The 12,789-nt window shown below is 43.1% G+C and overlaps 5 non-coding genes across 5 annotated transcripts; all 5 read left to right on the forward strand.

Annotated features, from left to right (window-relative positions):
- The first annotated feature begins 1,725 nt into the window (after positions 1-1,725).
- Positions 1,726-1,798, forward strand: trnav-aac (transfer RNA valine (anticodon AAC)). Its single transcript has one exon. It is a non-coding gene; the product is annotated as a tRNA-Val (tRNA).
- Positions 1,799-4,471: 2,673 nt separating this feature from the next.
- Positions 4,472-4,544, forward strand: trnav-cac (transfer RNA valine (anticodon CAC)). Its single transcript has one exon. It is a non-coding gene; the product is annotated as a tRNA-Val (tRNA).
- Positions 4,545-7,218: 2,674 nt separating this feature from the next.
- trnav-aac (transfer RNA valine (anticodon AAC)) lies at positions 7,219-7,291 on the forward strand. Its single transcript has one exon. It is a non-coding gene; the product is annotated as a tRNA-Val (tRNA).
- A 2,674-nt stretch (positions 7,292-9,965) lies between these two features.
- Positions 9,966-10,038, forward strand: trnav-aac (transfer RNA valine (anticodon AAC)). The gene has a single exon. It is a non-coding gene; the product is annotated as a tRNA-Val (tRNA).
- A 2,674-nt stretch (positions 10,039-12,712) lies between these two features.
- Positions 12,713-12,785, forward strand: trnav-aac (transfer RNA valine (anticodon AAC)). Its single transcript has one exon. It is a non-coding gene; the product is annotated as a tRNA-Val (tRNA).
- The last annotated feature ends 4 nt before the right edge of the window (positions 12,786-12,789 follow it).

Below are 12,789 nucleotides of genomic sequence, written 5' to 3' on the forward strand. Positions count from 1 at the left end.
CCCTCCTTTTTATATACACCTTAATGCTGTCGCCCATCAGCCTCCTCTGTTCCAAGGAAAACAAACCGATCCTATCCAATCTGTCCTCATAGCAAAGTTGCTCTACTCCCGGCAACATCTACGTAAATCTCCTCTGTACCCTCTCCAGCGTATTCACGTCCTTCCTTCAATACGGTGACTAGAACTGCACGCAGTACTCCAGCTGTGGCCTAACCAGAATTTTATACAGTTCTAGCAAAACCCACTTGCTGTTCTGTTCCTTGCTTCCGCCAATAAATGCAACCATTCCATATGACTTCTTAACCAACTTTTCCACCTGACCAGCTACCTTCAGGGATCTGTGGACAAGCAATCCCAGTTACCTTTGTTCCTCTACACTTCTCAATGTCATACCAGTTGATGTGTATTCCCTTTCCTTGTTAGCCCTCCACAAATGCGCGATTTCTCACATCTCTGGATTAAATTCCATTTGCCACTGCTCTACTTCCTTATCAGTTGATTGATTTCTTCCTGGAGTCTCCAGCTTTCTTCTTCATTTTCAATCACACTGCCTATTTTAATAACACGTGAAAACTTCGTAATCATAACACCTATATTCAAGTTTAGTTCATTGTTAAATAGCATAAAAAGCAATGGATCTGGCACTGAAAACTGTGGAACCCCACTGGAAACATCCTTCCAGTCACAAAAACACCCATCAAACATTACCCTTTGCTTCCTGCCTCTGAGCCAAATTTGGATCCAATTTGCCACTTCGCCCTCAATCACATGGGCTTTTACTTAGAAAATGCATAATCATTAAATGTTATCCTGCCTTCATGGGAAAACATCATTAATTGACTGATGATCTTCATTTGCACAACTAAAGAAATGTTAACTGAAGGAGAGTCCTTAATTGAATAACTTAGCTGTGCTCTGCACTTTACCTCTGAATCCATAAACCATTTTGGACACTGTGCTTTAGAAGTCTGCTTCAAAATGTTCATTGCTGGTAACATGTATATGAGACGTTGGAAACAGTGAGATAGACTGCAGTGCAAGGGACTGGTTATTGTGAAACAGCAAAGAAAATATACATTCTGGAAGAATACCATCGAAAAGAAGTGTGGCCCTAACAGCCAAAAAGAAGATGAAGTGCTGAGCCCTTTTCAGCAAAAAATTCTTTTTCAAACATTTCTCTGACCGAATCTTCACAAAAGAAAAATGATGCTTTTAAATTCATTAAACCCGAATTTTCATGCACCGGAATCTTCTGAATCAGATGCCTCTCGTTGTGCCGACTGAATCCATGTCCCTTTCAATATTCTGCTGACATGCACACTATTAAATGTGCCACTAACTTATAGAATCAAAGAATAAGGGAATGGATGCAGCCCGTCGAGCCCATGCCAACTCTCAACAAGTCTCACTCCCCTGTCATTTACCCACAGCTGTGCAATTTTTTTCATTCGGATACTTATCCAACTCCGTTTTGAAAGATAAGATTGAGTCTGACTCCACCGCCCTTTAGAGAAGTGTATTCCAGATTCTAACCACTTGCTGAGTAATGGCCACTCCTGTTCCTATGTATAAAGGCAGATAAACCCGGGATCAATTCCTGCCACACTCACAACCTTGCTAAATATAGCACCGTCATTCTGTTCTCGTGACACAAGCTCCAGAAGTGTCGTCCAGCTGTTGAGGTTAAAGCTCTGGTTATGTTCCCAACAATGTTACTGCCACAGCGTTTCCGTAGTGTAGTGGTTATCACGTTCGCCTAACACGCGAAAGGTCCCCGGTTCGAAACCGGGTGGAAACATTATGCAAACGTGTTCAATTCATGATAAGATAAAATTAAATCATTCATATTAGTGGTTCAATGTTAACAGAGTGCAGTGTCTCACGATGCTGTTCCATTTGCTGATTTCTCTCTGCAGTTCTGTTCACACTCAAATTCTACACAGTGTCTCTCACTCCCTCCCGTTTCCAGCCCTGACGCTGGAGAAACCATATCTCAAAGCTGCACATTCCGTGCATTCAGGTCAGCTGTGAGAGATTATTAAAGGATCCTGCCACGCCACCACGCTTCACAACAGAAAATTAAAGCCACAAACAAACCCATCGACTAATCGCTCTTCCCCAGCTCCAGAGTGAGTGAGGGCGGGACAAGCCTAACTTCCGCTCCCACACTCTCCAATCAGCCGCTGCCGGCGGAAAGCGGAGAATGCAGCATCAAACAGCGGTTTACCGCCCTTCACTGGGCTTCAAAATGCCACCGTTCGAGACAACGCTCCACCTGCTCCGAACAACAGCCTCACAAGATGCTTGATCTCAGCTTCCTGAGTTCGAGCCCCAGCTTGCACGAACACTTCTTCACTGGAAACACCATTAATTATCTGATTGCCACGTTTTGCATCATGAAAGTAATCCTAACCGATAATTATATAATCATAGAGGTTTACAGCATGGAAGGAGTCATTTAAGCCCATCGTATCTGCACCGGCCAACAAATGCCCAGTTTTAGGTGTGTACCCCTGCACCTTATTGCATTTCATGTGCACATCTAAGAACTGGTTAAATGTGGTGAGGGTTTCTGCCTGCACCACACTTTCAGGCAGTGAGTTTGAGACCCCCACAAACATCTGCATGCAAAATGTTCACTTCAAATCCCCTTTAACCCTTACACTAATTACTTTTAAATTATGCAGCCTGGTTGTTGACCACTCCACTATGTGAAATAGACCCTTTTAATCAACAATATCTAGGCCCCTCCTATTTTTATACACCTCAATGCTGTCGCCCATCAGCCTCCTCTGTTCCAAGGAAAACAAACCCATCCTATTCAATCTGTCCTCATAGCAAAGTTGCTCCACTCCCGGCAACATCTACGTAAATCTCCTCTGTACCCTCTCCAGCGTATTCACGTTCTTCCATCAATGCGGTAAACAGAACTGCAGGCAGTACTCCAGCTGTTGCCTGACCAGAATTTTATACAGTTCTAGCATAACCCACTTGTTGTACTCTTCCTTGCTTCTGCCAATAAATGCAACCATTCCATATGACGTCTTAACCAACTTTTCCAACTGGCCAGCTATCTTCAGGGATCTGTGGACAAGCAATCCCAGTTACCTTTGTTCCTCTACACTTCTCAATGTCATACCAGTTGATGTGTATTCCCTTTCCTTGTTAGCCCTCCACAAATGCGCGATCTCTCACATCTCTGGTTTAAATTCAATTTGCCACTGCACTACCCCCTTATCAGTTGATTGATATCTTCCTGGAGTCTCCAGCTTTCTTCTTCATTATCAACCACACTGCCTATTTTAATAACACCTGAAAACTTCGTAATCATAACACCTATATTCAAGTTTAGATAATTGATAAATACCATAAAAAGCAATGGATCTGGCACTGAAAACTGTGGAACCACACTGGAAACATCCTTCCAGTCACAAAAACACCCATCAAACATTACCCTTTGCTTCCTGCCTCTGAGCCAAATTTGGATCCAATTTGCCACTTCGCCCTGAATCACATGGGCATTTACTTAGAAAATGCATAATCATTAAATGTTATCCTGCCTTCATGGGAAAACATCATTAATTGACTGATGATCTTCATTTGCACAACTAAAGAAATGTTAACTGAAGGAGAGTCCTTAATTGAATAACTTATCTGTGCTCTGCACTTTACCTCTGAATCCATAAACCATTTTGGACAGTGTTCTTTAGAAGTCTGCTTCAAAATGTTCCTTGCTGGTAACATGTACATGGGACGTTGGAAACAGTGAGATAGACTGTCGTGCAAGGGACTGGTTATTGTGAAACAGCAAAGAAAATATACATTCTGGAAGAATACCATCGAAAAGAAGTGTGACCCTAACAGCCAAAAAGAAGATGAAGTGCTGAGCCATTTTAAGCAAAAAATTCTTTTCCCAAACATTTTTCTGACCGAATCTTCACAAAACAAAAATGATGCTTTTAAAGTCATGAAACCCAAATTTTCGTGCACCCAAATCTTCTGAATCAGATGCATCTCGTTGTGCCGACTGAATCCATGTCCCTTTCGATATTCTGCTGACATGCACACTATTAAATGTGCCACTAACTTATACAATCAAAGAATAAGGGAATGGTTGCAGCCCGTCGAGCCCATGCCAACTCTCAACAAGTCTCACTCCCCTGTCATTTACACACAGCTGTGCAATTTTTTTCATTCGGATACTTATCCAACTCGTTTTGAAAGATAAGAATGAGTCTGACTCCACCGCCCTTTAGAGCAGTGTATTCCAGATTTTAACCACTTGCTGAGGAATGGCCACTCCTGTTCCTCTGTATAAAGGCAGAGAAACACGGGATCAATTCCTGCCACACTCACAACCTTGCTAAATATAGCACCGTCATTCTATTCTCGTGACACAAGCTCCATCAGTGTAGTCCAGCTGTTGAGGTTAAAGCTCTGGTTATGTTCCCAACAATGCTACTGCCACAGCATTTCCGTAGTGTAGTGGTTATCACGTTCGCCTCACACGCGAAAGGTCCCTGGTTCAAAACCGGGAGGAAACATTATGCAAACGTGTTCAATTAATGATTAGCTAAAATTAAATCATTCATATTCGTGGTTCAATATTAACAGAGTGCAGTGTCTCACGATGCTGGTCCATTTGCTGATTTCTCTCTGCAGTTCTGTTCACACTCAAATTCTTCACAGTGTCTCTCACTCCCTCCCGTTTCCAGCCCTGACGCTGGAGAAACCATATCTCAAAGCTGCACATTCCGTGCATTCAGGTCAGCTGTGAGAGATTATTAAAGGATCCTGCCACGCCACCAAGCTTCACAACAGAAAATTAAAGCCACAAACAAACCCATCGACTAATCGCTCTTCCCCAGCTCCAGAATGAGTGAGGGCGGGACAAGCCCGAACTTCCGCTCCCACACTCTCCAATCAGCCGCTGCCGGCGGAAAGCAGAGAATGCAGCATCAAACAGCGGTTTACCGCCCTTCACTGGGCTGCAAAATGCCACCGTTCGAGACAACGCCCCCCGTACACCGAACAGCAGCCTCATAAGATGCTTCATCTCAGCTTCCTGAGTTCGAGCCCCAGCTTGCACGAACACTTCTTCACTGGAAACACCATTAATTATCTGATTGCCACGTTTTGCATCATGAAAGTAATCCTAACCGATAATTATATAATCATAGAGGTTTACAGCATGGAAGGAGTCATTTAAGCCCATCGTATCTGCACCGGCCAACAAATGCCCAGTTTTAGGTGTGTCCCCCTGCACCTTATTGCATTTCATGTGCACATCTAAGAACTTGTTAAATGTGGTGAGGGTTTCTGCCTGCACCACACTTTCAGGCAGTGAGTTTGAGACCCCCACAAACATCTGCATGCAGAATGTTCACTTCAAATCCCCTTTAACCCTTACACTAATTACTTTTAAATTATGCAGCCTGGTTGTTGACCACTCCGCTATGTGAAATAGACCCTTTTAAACAACAATATCTAGGCCCCTCCTATTTTTATACACCTCAATACTGTCGCCCATCAGCCTCCTCTGTTCCAAGGAAAACAAACCCATCCTATCCAATCTGTCCTCATAGCAAAGTTGCTCCACTGCCGGCAACAACTACGTAAAGCTCCTCTGTACCCTCTCCAGCGTATTCACGTCCTTCCTTCAATGCGGTGACTAGAACTGCACGCAGTACTCCAGCTGTGGCCTAACCAGAATTTTATACAGTTCTAGCATAAACCACTTGCTGTTCTGTTCCTTGCTTCTGCCAATAAATGCAACCATTCCATATGACTTCTTAACCAACTTTTCCAACTGGCCAGCTACCTTCAGGGATCTGTGGACAAGCAATCCCAGTTACCTTTGTTCCTCTGCACTTCTCAATGTCATACCAGTTGATGTGTATTCTCTTTCCTTGTTAGACCTCCACAAATGCGCGATCTCTCACATCTCTGGTTTAAATTCAATTTGCCACTGCTCTACCCACTTATCAGTTGATTGATATCTTCCTGGAGTCTCCAGCTTTCTTCTTCATTATCAACCACACTGCCTATTTTAATAACACCTGAAAACTTCGTAATCATAACACTTATATTCAAGTTTAGATCATTGATAAATACCATAAAAAGCAATGGATCTGGCACTGAAAACTGTGCAACCCCACTGGAAACATCCTTCCAGTCACAAAAACACCCATCAAACATTACCCTTTGCTTCCTGCATGTGAGCCAAATTTGGATCCAATTTGCCACTGCGCCCTGAATCACATGGGCTTTTACTTAGAAAATGCATAATCATTAAATGTTTTCCTGCCTTCATGGGAAAACATCATTAATTGACTGATGATCTTCATTTGCACAACTAAAGAAATGTTAACTGAAGGAGAGTCCTTAATTGAATAACTTATCTGTGCTCTGCACTTTAGCTCTGAATCCATAAACCATTTTGGACACTGTGGTTTAGAAGTCTGCTTCAAAATGTTCCTTGCTGGTAACATGTACATGGGACGTTGGAAACAGTGAGAGAGACTGTAGTGCAAGGGACTGGTTATTGTGAAACAGCAAAGAAAATATACATTCTGGAAGAATACCATCGAAAAGAAGTGTGACCCTAACAGCCAAAAAGAAGATGAAGTGCTGAGCCCTTTTCAGCAAAAAATTATTTTTCAAACATTTCTCTGACCGAATCTTCATAAAAGAAAAATGATGCTTTTAAAGTCATTAAACCCGAATTTTCGTGCACCCGAATCTTCTGAATCAGATGCCTCTCGTTGTGTCGACTGAATCCATGTCCCTTTCAATATTCTGCTGACATGCGCACTATTAAATGTGCCACTAACTTATAGAATCAAAGAATAAGGGAATGGATGCAGCCCGTCGAGCACATGCCAACTCTCAACAAGTCTCACTCCCCTGTCATTTACCCACAGCTGTGCAATTTTTTTCATTCGGATACTTATCCAACTCCGTTTTGAAAGATAAGATTGAGTCTGACTCCACCGCCCTTTAGAGAAGTGTATTCCAGATTCTAACCACTTGCTGAGGAATGGCCACTCCTATTCCTATGTATAAAGGCAGAGAAACACGGGATCAATTCCTGCCACACTCACAACCTTGCTAAATATAGCACCGTTATTCTATTCTCGTGACACAAGCTCCAGAAGTGTAGTCCAGCTGTTGAGGTTAAAGCTCTGGTTATGTTCCCAACAATGTTACTGCCACAGCGTTTCTGTAGTGTAGTGGTTATCACGTTCGCCTAACACGCGAAAAGTCCCCGGTTCGAAACCGGGCGGAAACATTATGCAAACGTGTTCAATTAATGATAAGATAAAATTAAATCATTCATATTAGTGGTTCAATGTTAACAGAGTGCAGTGTCTCACGATGCTGGTCCATTTGCTGATTTCTCTCTGCAGTTCTGTTCACATTCAAATTCTACACAGTGTCTCTCACTCCCTCCCGTTTACAGCCCTGACGCTGGAGAAACTAGATCTCAAAGCTGCACATTCCTTGCATTCAGGTCAGCTGTGAGAGATTATTAAAGGATCCTGCCACGCCACCACGCTTCACAACAGAAAATTAAAGCCACAAACAAACCCATCGACGAATCGCTCTTCCTCAGCTCCAGAGTGAGTGAGGGCGGGACAAGCCCTAACTTCCGCTCCCACACTCTCCAATCAGCCGCTGCCGGCGGAAAGCGGAGAATGCAGCATCAAACAGCGGTTTACCGCCCTTCACTGGGCTGCAAAATGCCACCGTTCCAGACAACGCTCCCCGTGCTCTGAACAGCAGCCTCATAAGATGCTTCATCTCAGCTTCCTGAGTTCGAGCCCCAGCTTGCACGAACACTTCTTCACTGGAAACAGCATTAATTATCTGATTGCCACGTTTTGCATCATGAAAGTAATCCTGACCGATAATTATATAACCATGGAGGTTTACAGCATGGAAGGAGTCATTTACGCCCATCGTATCTGCACCGGCCAAAAAATGCCCAGTTTTAGGTGTGTACCCCTGCACCTTATTGCATTTCATGTGCACATCTAAGAACTGGTTAAATGTGGTGAGGGTTTCTGCCTGCACCACACTTTCAGGCAGTGAGTTTGAGACCCCCACAAACATCTGCATGCAGAATGTTCACTTCAAATCCCCTTTAACCCTTACACTAATTACTTTTAAATTATGCAGCCTGGTTGTTGACCACTGCACTATGTGAAATAGACCCTTTTAATCAACAATATCTAGGCGTCTCCTATTTTTATACACCTCAATGCGGTCGCCCATCAGCCTCCTCTGTTCCAAGGAAAACAAACCCATCCTATCCAATCTGTCCTCATAGCAAAGTTGCTCCACTCCCGGCAACATCTACGTAAATCTCCTCTGTACCCTCTCCAGCGTATTCACGATCTTCCTTCAGTGCGGTGACCAGAACTGCATGCAGTACTCCAGCTGTGGCCTAACCAGAATTTTATACAGTTCTAGCACAACCCACTTGCTGCTCTGTTCCTTGCTTCTGCCAATAAATGCAATCATTCCATATGACTTCTTAGTCAACTTTTCCAACTGGTCAGCTACTTTCAGGGATCTGTGGACAAGCAATCCCAGTTACCTTTGTTCCTCTACACTTCTCAATGTCATACCAGTTGATGTGTATTCCCTTTCGTTGTTAGCCCTCCACAAATGCGCGATCTCTCACATCTCTGGATTAAATTCAATTTGCCACTGCACTACCCCCTTATCAGTTGATTGATATCTTCCTGGAGTCTCCAGCTTTCTTCTTCATTATCAACCACACTGCCTATTTTAATAACACCTGAAAACTTCGTAATCATAACACCTATATTCAAGTTTAGATCATTGATAAATACCATAAAAAGCAATGGATCTGGCACTGAAAACTGTGGAACCCCACTGGAAACATCCTTCCAGTCACAAAAACACCCATCAAACATTACCCTTTGCTTCCTGCCTCTGAGCCAAATTTGGATCCAATTTGCCACTTCGCCTTGAATCACATGGGCTTTTACTTAGAAAATGCATAATCATTAAATGTTATCCTGCCTTCATGGGAAAACATCATTAATTGACTTATGATCTTCATTTGCACAACTAAAGAAATGTTAACTGAAGGAGAATCCTTAATTGAATAACTTATCTGTGCTCTGCACTTTACCTCTGAATCCATAAACCATTTTGGACACTGTGCTTTAGAAGTCTGCTTCAAAATGTTCATTGCTGGTAACATGTATATGAGACGTTGGAAACAGTGAGATAGACTGCAGTGCAAGGGACTGGTTATTGTGAAACAGCAAAGAAAATATACATTCTGGAAGAATACCATCGAAAAGAAGTGTGGCCCTAACAGCCAAAAAGAAGATGAAGTGCTGAGCCCTTTTCAGCAAAAAATTCTTTTTCAAACATTTCTCTGACCGAATCTTCACAAAAGAAAAATGATGCTTTTAAATTCATTAAACCCGAATTTTCATGCACCGGAATCTTCTGAATCAGATGCCTCTCGTTGTGCCGACTGAATCCATGTCCCTTTCAATATTCTGCTGACATGCACACTATTAAATGTGCCACTAACTTATAGAATCAAAGAATAAGGGAATGGATGCAGCCCGTCGAGCCCATGCCAACTCTCAACAAGTCTCACTCCCCTGTCATTTACCCACAGCTGTGCAATTTTTTTCATTCGGATACTTATCCAACTCCGTTTTGAAAGATAAGATTGAGTCTGACTCCACCGCCCTTTAGAGAAGTGTATTCCAGATTCTAACCACTTGCTGAGTAATGGCCACTCCTGTTCCTATGTATAAAGGCAGATAAACCCGGGATCAATTCCTGCCACACTCACAACCTTGCGAAATATAGCACCGTCATTCTGTTCTCGTGACACAAGCTCCAGAAGTGTCGTCCAGCTGTTGAGGTTAAAGCTCTGGTTATGTTCCCAACAATGTTACTGCCACAGCGTTTCCGTAGTGTAGTGGTTATCACGTTCGCCTAACACGCGAAAGGTCCCCGGTTCGAAACCGGGTGGAAACATTATGCAAACGTGTTCAATTCATGATAAGATAAAATTAAATCATTCATATTAGTGGTTCAATGTTAACAGAGTGCAGTGTCTCACGATGCTGTTCCATTTGCTGATTTCTCTCTGCAGTTCTGTTCACACTCAAATTCTACACAGTGTCTCTCACTCCCTCCCGTTTCCAGCCCTGACGCTGGAGAAACCATATCTCAAAGCTGCACATTCCGTGCATTCAGGTCAGCTGTGAGAGATTATTAAAGGATCCTGCCACGCCACCACGCTTCACAACAGAAAATTAAAGCCACAAACAAACCCATCGACTAATCGCTCTTCCCCAGCTCCAGAGTGAGTGAGGGCGGGACAAGCCCTAACTTCCGCTCCCACACTCTCCAATCAGCCGCTGCCGGCGGAAAGCGGAGAATGCAGCATCAAACAGCGGTTTACCGCCCTTCACTGGGCTTCAAAATGCCACCGTTCGAGACAACGCTCCACCTGCTCCGAACAACAGCCTCACAAGATGCTTGATCTCAGCTTCCTGAGTTCGAGCCCCAGCTTGCACGAACACTTCTTCACTGGAAACACCATTAATTATCTGATTGCCACGTTTTGCATCATGAAAGTAATCCTAACCGATAATTATATAATCATAGAGGTTTACAGCATGGAAGGAGTCATTTAAGCCCATCGTATCTGCACCGGCCAACAAATGCCCAGTTTTAGGTGTGTACCCCTGCACCTTATTGCATTTCATGTGCACATCTAAGAACTGGTTAAATGTGGTGAGGGTTTCTGCCTGCACCACACTTTCAGGCAGTGAGTTTGAGACCCCCACAAACATCTGCATGCAAAATGTTCACTTCAAATCCCCTTTAACCCTTACACTAATTACTTTTAAATTATGCAGCCTGGTTGTTGACCACTCCACTATGTGAAATAGACCCTTTTAATCAACAATATCTAGGCCCCTCCTATTTTTATACACCTCAATGCTGTCGCCCATCAGCCTCCTCTGTTCCAAGGAAAACAAACCCATCCTATTCAATCTGTCCTCATAGCAAAGTTGCTCCACTCCCGGCAACATCTACGTAAATCTCCTCTGTACCCTCTCCAGCGTATTCACGTTCTTCCATCAATGCGGTAAACAGAACTGCAGGCAGTACTCCAGCTGTTGCCTGACCAGAATTTTATACAGTTCTAGCATAACCCACTTGTTGTACTCTTCCTTGCTTCTGCCAATAAATGCAACCATTCCATATGACTTCTTAACCAACTTTTCCAACTGGCCAGCTATCTTCAGGGATCTGTGGACAAGCAATCCCAGTTACCTTTGTTCCTCTACACTTCTCAATGTCATACCAGTTGATGTGTATTCCCTTTCCTTGTTAGCCCTCCACAAATGCGCGATCTCTCACATCTCTGGTTTAAATTCAATTTGCCACTGCACTACCCCCTTATCAGTTGATTGATATCTTCCTGGAGTCTCCAGCTTTCTTCTTCATTATCAACCACACTGCCTATTTTAATAACACCTGAAAACTTCGTAATCATAACACCTATATTCAAGTTTAGATAATTGATAAATACCATAAAAAGCAATGGATCTGGCACTGAAAACTGTGGAACCACACTGGAAACATCCTTCCAGTCACAAAAACACCCATCAAACATTACCCTTTGCTTCCTGCCTCTGAGCCAAATTTGGATCCAATTTGCCACTTCGCCCTGAATCACATGGGCTTTTACTTAGAAAATGCATAATCATTAAATGTTATCCTGCCTTCATGGGAAAACATCATTAATTGACTGATGATCTTCATTTGCACAACTAAAGAAATGTTATCTGAAGGAGAATCCTTAATTGAATTACTTATCTGTGCTCTGCACTTTACCTCTGAATCCATAAACCATTTTGGACACTGTGCTTTAGAAGTCTGCTTCAAAATGTTCATTGCTGGTAACATGTACATGAGACGTTGGAAACAGTGAGATAGACTGCAGTGCAAGGGACTGGTTATTGTGAAACAGCAAAGAAAATATACATTCTGGAAGAATACCATCGAAAAGAAGTGTGGCCCTAACAGCCAAAAAGAAGATGAAGTGCTGAGCCCTTTTCAGCAGAAAATTCTTTTTCAAACATTTCTCTGACCGAATCTTCACAAAAGAAAAATGATGCTTTTAAAGTCATTAAACCCGAATTTTCATGCACCGGAATCTTCTGAATCAGATGCCTCTCGTTGTGCCGACTGAATCCATGTCCCTTTCAATATTCTGCTGACATGCACACTATTAAATGTGCCACTAACTTATAGAATCAAAGAATAAGGGAATGGATGCAGCCCGTCGAGCCCATGCCAACTCTCAACAAGTCTCACTCCCCTGTCATTTACCCACAGCTGTGCAATTTTTTTCATTCGGATACTTATCCAACTCCGTTTTGAAAGATAAGATTGAGTCTGACTCCACCGCCCTTTAGAGAAGTGTATTCCAGATTCTAACCACTTGCTGAGGAATGGCCACTCCTGTTCCTATGTATAAAGGAAGAGAAACACGGGATCAATTCCTGCCACACTCACAACCTTGCTAAATACAGCACCGTTATTCGATTCTCGTGACACAAGCTCCAGAAGTGTAGTCCAGCTGTTGAGGTTAAAGCTCTGGTTAAGTTCCCAACGATTTTACTGCACCAGCGTTTCCGTAGTGTAGTGGTTATCACGTTCGCCTAACACGCGAAAGGTCCCCGGTTCGAAACCGGGCGGAAACATTAT

The sequence above is a fragment of the Pristiophorus japonicus genome, chromosome 3, assembly GCF_044704955.1.
Source record: "Pristiophorus japonicus isolate sPriJap1 chromosome 3, sPriJap1.hap1, whole genome shotgun sequence".
Lineage (NCBI taxonomy): Eukaryota > Metazoa > Chordata > Chondrichthyes > Pristiophoridae > Pristiophorus > Pristiophorus japonicus.